The sequence below is a fragment of the Eumetopias jubatus genome, unplaced genomic scaffold (genome assembly GCF_037043125.1).
Source record: "Eumetopias jubatus isolate StellerSeaLion01/CBP00866 unplaced genomic scaffold, mEumJub1_p1.0 scaffold_2, whole genome shotgun sequence".
Lineage (NCBI taxonomy): Eukaryota > Metazoa > Chordata > Mammalia > Carnivora > Otariidae > Eumetopias > Eumetopias jubatus.
The window spans coordinates 189,307,669-189,318,486 of NW_028274808.1; the positions used below are offsets into that span (position 1 = coordinate 189,307,669).

Consider the following 10,818-nt stretch of genomic DNA (forward strand, 5'->3'; position numbering starts at 1 on the left):
TTAGGAATTCCAGAATTATCAGGGCCCTGTGGACTAATGAATTGGTATTTGTCTCAGAGAAAGGAAATCTGAGAATCTTGCAATATTAGATATGGAACGGCCCCTTATGCTTATTTCCTGCAACAGTTGTGAGGAAATTGAGGCCCAGTGAGCTTGTTAACAGTCCATAGACACTCTGGCTTAAGGGCACTTCTTCCAGATGGAGGGGGTGAAACACAGAAGCCAAAGAGTGAGGGACAAGTAGAGAGACAAGAAGACCAGACTGTCTCCCTGCCTTGACATAGATCCCTGGTCCATGGGTCAGGCCTGACCTTCAGCCAGTTAGGGAGAAGAATGGGGAGTGGGGGAGAAAATTTAAATTGGGTGAGAAATTGAAGTTGTGATTTAAAAAAGACTGAACTTAAAAGTGAGTCAAAAAGGGCTCAGTGTGATTGCTCTTGTAATTGAAAATGGTGCAAAAGATGCTTAGGGTACTCAAAATGTACTCTGAGGAAGGGCAAAGAAGAGAGGTCTAAGCCGCCGTGGTTGATTTCAGTGATGGAACAAAAATAAGACCATTGCCTTGTTGTACCTGACTTGGGCCTGTTCACCAAGTTATATTTGACTACATCCTATCTCACCTGTAGGCCTTTTGGAGAACACTGGGTGGCCAATCCTGGCTTTTACAGAATGAAGGACAAGAGGAGGAGACAGTAGTAGAGACAGTTGAGTTGAGTTTGCTGGTGTTGAGTTGGAGGAACTCAAGAAATGTCCCGGTGCAAATCATGAGTAGAGGGCATACTCTGTTTTTTTTTTTTTTTTTAAGTCTATAGCTTAGGAGAAAGATCTGGAATGGAGATAGAATTTGGGAGACATCAGATTTTAGATGGTAGTTAAAATAATAGAGGGTGATGCCATTTTCTAGGGAGAGGTGATAAGAGAAGAGGCTGAACGTAAGACTTAGGGGACACAGACACGAAAGGATGAGCTGAGAAACAGGAATCACAAAGGGAAATGGAAGGAAAACCAGAAAGACAAACATCATGGAGGCTAAGGAAATAAAGTATTTTAAGAAAGAGTTGTCAAGTAGTCAACAGTCAAATGAAGCAAAGAATTAAAAATGGAAGGCTAGTATTCTCCTTTGGATTTAGTAAAATGAAAGTCATATATGACCTTGGTAAGGGAATTTGGGAGAAGTGATGAGGGTGGAAACACAATATTGAAGTGTGTGTGTGTGTCTGTCTGTGTGTCTGTGTGTCTGTGTGTCTGTGTGTGTGAGATGAGAGACCGAAATGTTTAAAGCTACTGGGAAGAGACTAGGTAGGAAGAGGTTGCACAGAAAGTAAGAGGCCCTGTAGGTGATGGTGTAACATCCTTGGAAAGGCAGAATGAGATAGGGCTAAAAGTTCAAGGGGGAGGGATAGATTTTAATAGTGGGAGGAATATCTCTTCTTCAGATAGGATATTGGAAAAGTGTGGCTATGGAGGTATTATGATTACAGTTTAGTTGCTATTTAAAAAGCTGATACACTTGGACCTCATTAAGAGAGATATGTCATCAAAATCAAAGGAGGTGACAACTCCTTGAACTGTGGTCTGGCCAGACATTCCAGGCAATGCTGTGTGCGGTCCTGGGGGACACAACTTAAGTGGGAAATTGACCACCTGCAGAGTGTGCTTACAAGAGTTAAGCCCTAATGATAGTGTCTGAAAATGATTGAAGAACAGGGAAATATTAGCCCAGAGACATGCTGATTCAGCGGAGTAATCACAGTCTTCAGATATCTGGAAGAGTGATCAGGGTTATTCTGTTTTGGTATTAGAGGGCAGGTGTAGGCAATGAGACAAAATTACAGGGGACAAACATTTTTGGCAATATATTGTGTTTTGAATTTAAGCGTAGACTGACTTTTGGTAAGGAATATAAGGAAAAGTAGTTCATGGGGAAATATCCACTTAGCCAAGGTTTCACAGAGAGCTTAGGACTACATAAATGTTTTATTCCAAAAGTATTGAGTTTTTATCATGTGCCAGATACTATGCTGGGCTCTGGCCACACAATCTGAATCAGACAATTAGCCTGGAATCAAGTGTGGGAAACAGACATATAAAAAGATACTTATAATACAACCAGCTGCACTTGGCATAGCACACAGTATTCTAGAAGACACTTGTAGCTATTAATACAATATTAATGTGCTCTATTTATTTACTCATACATTTCATTGCAAACACAATTAAGAATTTCATTCTTCTCAGGTACAGCATTTTGTGAGTCAAGTGATAGAACTCCTTAAGGAAAAACACATAGCTGTCCATAACTAACATCGTTTTTCTCTCTCTCTCTCTTTTTTTAAATTTTATTATGTTATGTTAATCACCATACATTACATCATTAGTTTTTGATGTAGTGTTCCATGATTCATTGTTTACGTATAACACCCAGTGCTCCACGCAGAACGTGCCCTCTTTAATACCCATCACCAGGCTAACCCATCCCCCCACCCCCTCCCCTCTAGAACCCTCAGTTTGTTTCTCAGAGTCCATAGTCTCTCATGGTTCATCTCCCCCTCCGATTTCCCCCCCTTCATTTTTCCCTTCCTACTATCTTCTTTGTTTTTTTAACATATACTGTATTATTTGTTTCAGAGGTACAGGTCTGTGATTCATCAGTCTTACACAATTCACAATGCTCAGCATAGCACATACCCTCCCCAATGTCTATCACCCAGCCACCCCATCCCTCCCACCCCCCACCACTCCAGCAACCCTCAGTTGGTTTCCTGAGATTAAGAATCCCTCATATCAGTGAGATCATATGATTCATGTCTTTCTCTAATTCTTATTTTGCTTAGCATAATACCCTCTAGTTCCATCCATGTCATTGCAAGTGGCAAGATTTCATTTTTTCTGATGGCTGCATAATATTCCATTGTACATATATACCACATCTTCTTTCTCCATTCATCTGTTGATGGACATCTTGGCTCTTTCCATAGTTTGGGTATTGTGGACATTGCTGCTGTAAACATTGGGGTGCACATACCACTTCAGATCACTACATTTGTATCTTTGGGGTAAATACCCAGTAGTGCAATTGCTGGGTTGTACAGTAGCTCTGTTTTCAACTTTTTGAGGAACCTCCATACTGTTTTCCAGAGTGGCTGCACCAGCTTGCATTCCCACCAACAGTGTAGGAGGGTTTCCCTTTCTCTGCATCCTCGCCAACATCTGTCATTTCCTGACTTGTTAATTTTAGCCATTCTGACTGGTATGAGGTGGTATCTCATTGAGATTTTGATTTGGATTTCCTTGATGCCAAGTGATGTAGAGCACTTTTTCATGTGTCTGTTGGCCATTTGGATGTCTTCTTTGGAAAAATGTCTGTTCACGTCTTGAAAAGATAGAAGCAGAATTATGTCAAAAGTTTCTGTTTTCCTATGAGAAGATCAGAAATAGCACAGGTGTACTGTGAATACAGAAATAATTCACTAAGTTAAAAAAGAGATACAGTAATTGATGCCTAGAAGTGCACAAAGTTGCCTTAAACACTCTTACCTACCTGTCACCTATTTGTGTTAACATTTATAAGCTAACAGACATAGTTTTCACATGATGCCTGCATGTTCATTGGTTAAATGATTGGGAGAAACCAGGTCCAGCTGAATCTAGGAAACTCATGTAAGGATTTTAGGTAATGTGTCTGAGTTTAGTGCAGAGATAACAGATACCTGGGAACATGAGATCTAAGAGTAGGGGTTCCTAACCCAAGCCTGGTGTGGAGTGTGGAAGAAAGGGGAGCTGAAGTGGGAGGTAAAAATGGCGTGGAATGGAACCAGTCAGATGGATAGGAAGAAGAACCCAGCCAAGGCAGACCACAAAACTCAGGTCACACATGGGTGAACCAGCATGGGGTGTGTGCACATGTCGGCATGCCGAGTGTGAGTGTGTGTGTGTATGCGCAAGCACAACTTCACATATGGGCAGTTCAGTAGTGCTGTATAGCAAAGAGGTCAAGTGCGTGCCACTGATGGGATGGAGAAGAAAGCCTCTTGAACATGGCTGAAAGAGCTGAGAGTAGTGTAGAGACATCTGCGTGGACCACACTGGAATACCCAAGACCAACAGAGTCTGCAGCTGGTGTCCGGAAAGAGGTATATGTGTCTGAACCCTGCAGTGGCCCAGGGTGTGGGAAGGAGATGCCCTGAGACATCCCTAAGACTTGATTTTGAAGACAATGTAGGACTTTGTCACCTGCAGTAGAGGAAAGAGCCTTGATCAGAGATTTGGGGAATAAATTCAGATACCTATGCCCTATGTGACCATGAATGCACCTTTCATAAATCCATCACTTTTGGGGCCTTGGTTTGTACATCTGCAAAATAGGGCTGAAGGAGCTAATGTTAAAAGTACCTTTAGACACAACAGCTTATGATTCTCTTGTTTTTAGCCCAGGATGAGCAGAGTGTGATGATACTGTCATTCATACATTCAAGAACTATTTGAGACTGAAGAGGTGGCAGACAGTGTGCTATAATAAACATTTTCTTTTCTTCAGAGGGAAGGATTACATCCCCATTCCCAGAGCAAGTATATTCTCCTCCCTGCTGGAGAGGTTTCACCTTCATTGTTATTCTCTTGGGAACCAGGCACATTAAGTATGATTAAAAACAGGTCTGTATCTGGAGTTGAAGCTGGTGCTCTGAGATGAAAATCCTAGGTACCATGAACTAAGTTTCTTGTAAGAATAAAAGAAACCACAGCATGCTGGCCTTGCTCTAGCTGGTGTTCTGTGCTCCAAGTGTAGTATTAAGAGTCATCATTTATCTTCATTGTGGGAATTTGTCCTTTTATGAAAGAATTTTTTGGATGTGCACTTTACCCTCTTAGAAAGCTGGTAGTTTTGACAAATTCACAAAATATATTTCTAATTCCATTCTATTCCTGTTGCATGCCTGTAATTCTCACATTATTTCTGGAGGATTAGCAGACACAGAGTTGTGGTGACATAATTAGTATTCGGAGGAGATAATAATGTCAAGGGGTTTTGTTGCTCTGAGAACCTAAATGGAAATATAAGGAGAGCAAAAGTTGGATTTGCGATATTTATTTGGCATATACTGCGTGCTTGTTCAGAAAAATTTTTAGTTCCATAAATGAGATTGTTTAATGAAAACATGTTGAATAAGAAACAGTTAGAAGAAAGTATATTTTGTATTCTTTGCTTTATCCATAGCTTCCCTTCTGTAAGGAGAAAGCACTGCACTTTCTGCAGAATTCCCTTTCTGGTATGAAATGGTTAATCCTGAAAACTGTTTCAGGCAATAAAACACTGACTGGAATCTTTCCGACAATACTTTCCTTCTTGATCTTTTTTTATGACTAATTGAAATGAAAGCCCTGGGAAGCTTAATGTTAAGGAAACACTATGTGCTCTGTGATGTGATTCTGCAAAGGGGGTGTCTGTGTGGTGGGGAGCTCTCTGCTCTGGAATTTTAAGTTAGAGACCTAACTGAAGAATCAATATTTCAATTAGATGCTGTAGTGGGTTTGGGATTACTGCTACTGTAGCTGGAAGATTGCTGGGTCTTTTTGGGAGGGGTCACTACTGTGAGCTGCTTTTTATTTTCTTTTTAATCCTAGCTCTCAGAGTCTGTCTGCTTTGTCTGTGCTTGGACCACTGAGGTGACCAACTAGAAAAGAACAAAAAATGTAGATTACATTTGCATTATAGAAGTCCCGAAAGACTTCTAATAGCATGCTTCTTCAGTAGCCATCTGAGATAAAACAACCGGTGTCTCTTACTTTGTAAAGTCCTAGGAACAGTGCCCCTTTGAATTGATGGGACCCGTTTTCAAATCATGCTTCAATGATCACCTGGAGGCATAGTCAGTGGGGAGGTCCTAGAGACAGTATGGGTGGGCCTCCTGTACCCCACCCTGGATTTAGTCAGCCACAGTTGTTCCACTTTGATCTGTTTTATATACAGGCATACCTCATTTCATTGTGCTTTGCAGATACTGCATTTTTTTTTTTTTTTACAAATTAAAGTTTTATGGCAACCCTGCATCAAGCAAGTCTACCAGTGCCATTTTTTCCCAAAATCATTTGCTCACTTCATGTCTCTGTGTCACATTTTTGTAATTCCCTCAACATTTCAAACTCTTCCATTATTATTATACTTGAATTGCAGCAATCTCATGATAAAGTTTTAATGGATGAGGGGTTGCTTCTTATGGTTGAGCAAAGGAGGTGGTTTCTTGAAATGGAAACTATTCCTGGTGAAAATGCTGGGACGATTGTTGAAATGACAACAAAGAATGTGGAATATCACATAAACTTAATTGATAAAGCAATGACAGGGTTTGGGAGAACTGACTCCAATTTTGAAAGAAGTTCTACTGTGGGTAAAATGCTATCAAATAGCCTCCCATGCTGCAGAAAAATTGTTCATGAAAGGAAAAGTCCATTGATGTGGCAAACTTCATTGTTGTCTTATTTTAAGAAATTGCTACAACCCCCCCAAACTTCAGCAACCACCATCCTGATCAGCCAACAGCCATCAACATCAAGGCAAGATCCTCCACCAGCAAAAGATTATGAGTCACCGAAAGCTTAAATGATAGCCAGTGATTTTTAGCAATAAAGTATTTTTAAATTAAGGCATGCACATTGGTTTTTTTAGATGTAATGCTGTTGCACACTAATAAACTACCATTTAGCATAAAGATAACCTTTATATGCACTGGGAAACCAAAAAATTCATTTGACTTGCTTTATCATGATAGTCTGGAACCAAACCTGCAGGATCTTCAAGGTGTACCTATATTCAGTTTCATGTGAAATTTGATTTGAAATGATTTTGTTATTTACAAACCATGAGTAAAAACAACTGATGCTAGGTCCAGCTTCCCGGATTTTCTTGCAGACAGTCATCCAGTTTCCACTGAACCATTTCCAGGGTAGGGCACCCATGACTTTGTCATTTTATGTAAAATTACCACCAGCACCAACGTGGATTCAAAATATTTGGGCCAAGATATTCCCACCTGCTTTTGAAATCTTTCTTCATCAGAACCACATTTTGTCACCAAATGCTGTTCCACAGTATAGCCAAGAATAGTTATTATAATCCTGGGAATAAATGGAATATCTTTCCCTCTTCCTTCCGATTATTCCAAAAGAGGCTCAGCAACTCCATGAAGCGATTATTTCTCCAGTCTTTTTTTATCTGTGTTTCTCTCAACACTTGCAGCATTTTTATCTAAAATCATGTCATATAATGTAGAACATGATCTGGAAGAGACATCAGAAATATTTATTCTTATCCAATGATCTTATATTCCCAAACTATCTACTGTACAACTACTGGTATTGCACCAGTATCATGAAAGCACAGAGTGTTGGCTAAGTTATAGAAAATGACGTCTTTATCTGTTTTTCCCACCAGCTCTCTGAGAACAGGGATTGTATTTTATTCAACTATCTATCCCCAGCCCCAAGAGCACTGCCTAGAACACAACAGGTACTTAACAAATGCATTTTGTAAATCTGGAATCAGAACACCTGTGTTTGAGTTCCTTCCAAGTCATTTACTGGCTGACCTTCAACAAAGCATTTCACTCCTCTGAGCTTCCACTTCCTCAAATGTAATTTAGTGGGAATAAGAACATTATCTCAGGTTGTTGAAAGAATTGAATGAAAGACTATGAAACACTATCAAAAGTGTGGGTGAAGAAATAAACAGATTATTTGAAGGATTTACAGTCTAAGCATTTATCAAGGTACTTAAAACTTTGTCTTAGGATCAAATTAAATCATAAGACTGCCACATACTTGCAACATTTTATTTGGCTCCTCATAGAGTCTTTATCAAATTTCTTTTAATTATAGTTCTTCAATTATTTCAGTGTGTATAAAATACACCATAAAAAAACAGTTACAAGGATCTTACAATTGTATTTCCTATAGAAATGTGTACAAGGAAGACATTTTCCTACAGTGCTCAGAATTCCCTATATACCCATTTAACATTTAGTGCCATGAAGAGAATTCTTTTAAAGGGCTAGGATACTTTGACATTTGAGAATGATGTAACTGACTATGTTACCATTTTTCCTTTGGCTGTTGGGAAGCTCAGAGCAAAATTTGAGGTTAAATTAGAGGAAATTAAATTACCAACAACAAAAGGTAACTGATCTAGTCACTCTTTTTGGTTCGTATTACATAGTCTTGTTTTCTTTTAACCTATACTTTTACCTAACCAGGAGCTGATTCACATTCATGGTAGATATTTAAAAATTATATTATTGAATGTGTTTCTCTAATTACTTATGGAATAATTAACTACACAGATAAATAAAATAGCTGGATATGAAATAACATTTTGTGAAATTTAAACATCTACTGTTGGCTAGTACTTAACTCAGCTTCTGAAAAGTTCAGAACAAAATTGAAATGGACCCTAACAGATATTTTCTTGTTAGAATCTGGGATGAATTTTTCGCTAGCTATAAGATAGAGTTGCCCTGCCCAGCGCCGTCCTTCCTGTGCCAGTCCCTAGCCCCAGGGCCACCTCCCTTCACCCATGTCCATCACTCTGTGTGGAAACTCTGCCAGCATGTTGGACAAACTGCCCTACAAAGTCGCCGACATCAGCCTGGCCTCCTGGGGATGCAAGGCCCTGGACATCGCAGAGAATGAGATGCCGGGCCTGATGCGCATGAGGGAAATGTACTCGGCCTCTAAGCCACTGAAGAGCACCCGCATCGCTGGCTGCCTACACATGACTGTAGAGACAGCTGTCCTCATTGAGACCCTCGTGGCCCTGAGTGCAGAGGTACGGTGGTCCAGTTGCAACATCTTCTCTACCCAGGACCATGCAGCTGCTGCCATTGCCAAGGCTGGCATTCTAGTGTACACCTGGAAGGGTGAAATGGATGAGGAGTACCTGTGGTACATCAAGCAGATGCTGTAGTTCAAGGATGGGCCCCTCAACATAATTCTGGATGAACGGAGGTGACCTTGCCAACCTCATTCACACCAAGTACCCACAGCTCCTGTCAGGCATCCGAGGCATTTCTGAAGAGACCACAATGGGGGTCCACAACCTATACAAGATGATGGCCAACGGGAAGCTGAAGGTGCCTGCCATCAATGTCAATGACTCTGTCACCAAGAGCAAGTTTGACAACCTGTATGGCTGCCAGGAGTCTCTTATAGATGGCATCAAGTGGGCTACAGATGTGATGATTGCAGGCAAGGTGGCAGTGGTAGCAAGCTATGGCGATATGGGCAAAGGTTGTGCCCAGGCCCTGAGGGGTTTTGGGGCCCGTGTCATTATCACGGAGATCGACCCCATCAATGCACTGCAGGCTGCCATGGAGGGCTATGAGGTGACCACTATGGATGAGGCCTGTCAGGAGGGCAACATATTTGTCACCACCGCAGGCTGTACTGACATCATCCTTGGCCGGTAGGTGCCAGGTTGGGGGTCACGGGGAGCGAGGAAGAAGGCAGGCTTGGGGCTACTCTTTGTCCCTGACAGTCTTCCATGGGTCGGCACTCCCCAACAGGCACTTTGAGCAGATGAAAGATGACTCCATCGTCTGTAACATTGGACACTTTGACGTGGAGATTGATGTCCAGTGGCTGAACGAAAATGCTGTGGAGAAGGTGAACATCAAGCCCCAGGTGGACCGCTATGGGCTGAAAAATGGGCGTCATATCATCCCTGTTGGCTGAGGGCTGGCTGGTCAACCTGGGCTGCACCATGGGTCATCCCAGCTTTGTGATGAGCAGCTCATTCACCAACCAAGTGCTGGCACAGATAGAGTTGTGGAACCACCCTGACAAGTATTCTGTTGGGGTCCACTTCCTGCCCAAGAAGCTGGATGATGCAGCAGCTGAAGCCCACCTGGGTAAGCTGAATGTGAAGCTGACCACACTGAGAAGCAGGCCCAGTACCTGGGCTTGTCCTGTGATGGCCCCTTCAAGCCTGGTCGTTACCGCTACTGAGAACCAGGCCTATTGTTTGCCTTACAACTGCTGGTCTTGCTGGGATTCCACCTCTCTTCCCCACGAGCAAATGGCACCAAATTTGAGATAGTTTTGTTAATGTTCCCCACTTACTCCCCAGAGCTAGTCACTCCGTCTTTGGCCTCTGGTGCATCCCTCACACTGTTGTAAGTGTGGCAGAGGGAACTGAGAAGCCCCTTCTCAAGCCCTGGTCATGAGAAAAGTACACAGGAGATACCCACAGGGAACCATGAGCTCAGGGGTTTTGGAACTGCTCCCTCAGGCAGTCCTTACTCGGATTGGAAGTCAGCAATGGTGGTCACAAAGTGCATGCGCTTTACCATCTAGGCCCTCACCTGGCCTGTGGACCTTGTACACTTGTTCTTAGTTTACTGGTTCGCTGGTTCCTCAGCCCATGACAGATGACAATGAATTATATCAAAGAACAGGGAGGAACTTTTGGGAGTTTGATGCCCCTGAGAGCCCGCCTTAGTGCTGGGCATTCTCTTTTTTAAGAGGTTTCACAGAACAATGAGGTTAGTACTTTCAATTTCTATTTTACAGAGGTTAGAATATACTGTTAAGGGACAGCCAAAAAAGGATAAGAGGAGTGAGAGCCATAGGTTGAGAGAGGCCAGAGAATCATTAAAAGCAGGCATAGATCTACCACCTCTTTGTAACATGATGGTTCCTATCACAACCCTGGATCAAAAAGATTAATTTGGTTTATAATGTTTAATTAATGTTTATAATGTTAAAAGAGAGCAGGAAGGTGGGTAAATAAAAATTTTGGTGCCTAAAAAAAAAAAAGATAGATTGAGT

General features: G+C 41.7%; 1 pseudogene across 1 annotated transcript; it reads left to right on the forward strand.

Annotated features, from left to right (window-relative positions):
* Window positions 1–8,584: 8,584 nt before the first annotated feature.
* Window positions 8,585–9,996, forward strand: LOC114197802 (adenosylhomocysteinase-like; annotated as a pseudogene). Its single transcript, XR_015767714.1, has 2 exons — window positions 8,585–9,454; window positions 9,555–9,996. The product of XR_015767714.1 is annotated as an adenosylhomocysteinase-like (transcript).
* The last annotated feature ends 822 nt before the right edge of the window (window positions 9,997–10,818 follow it).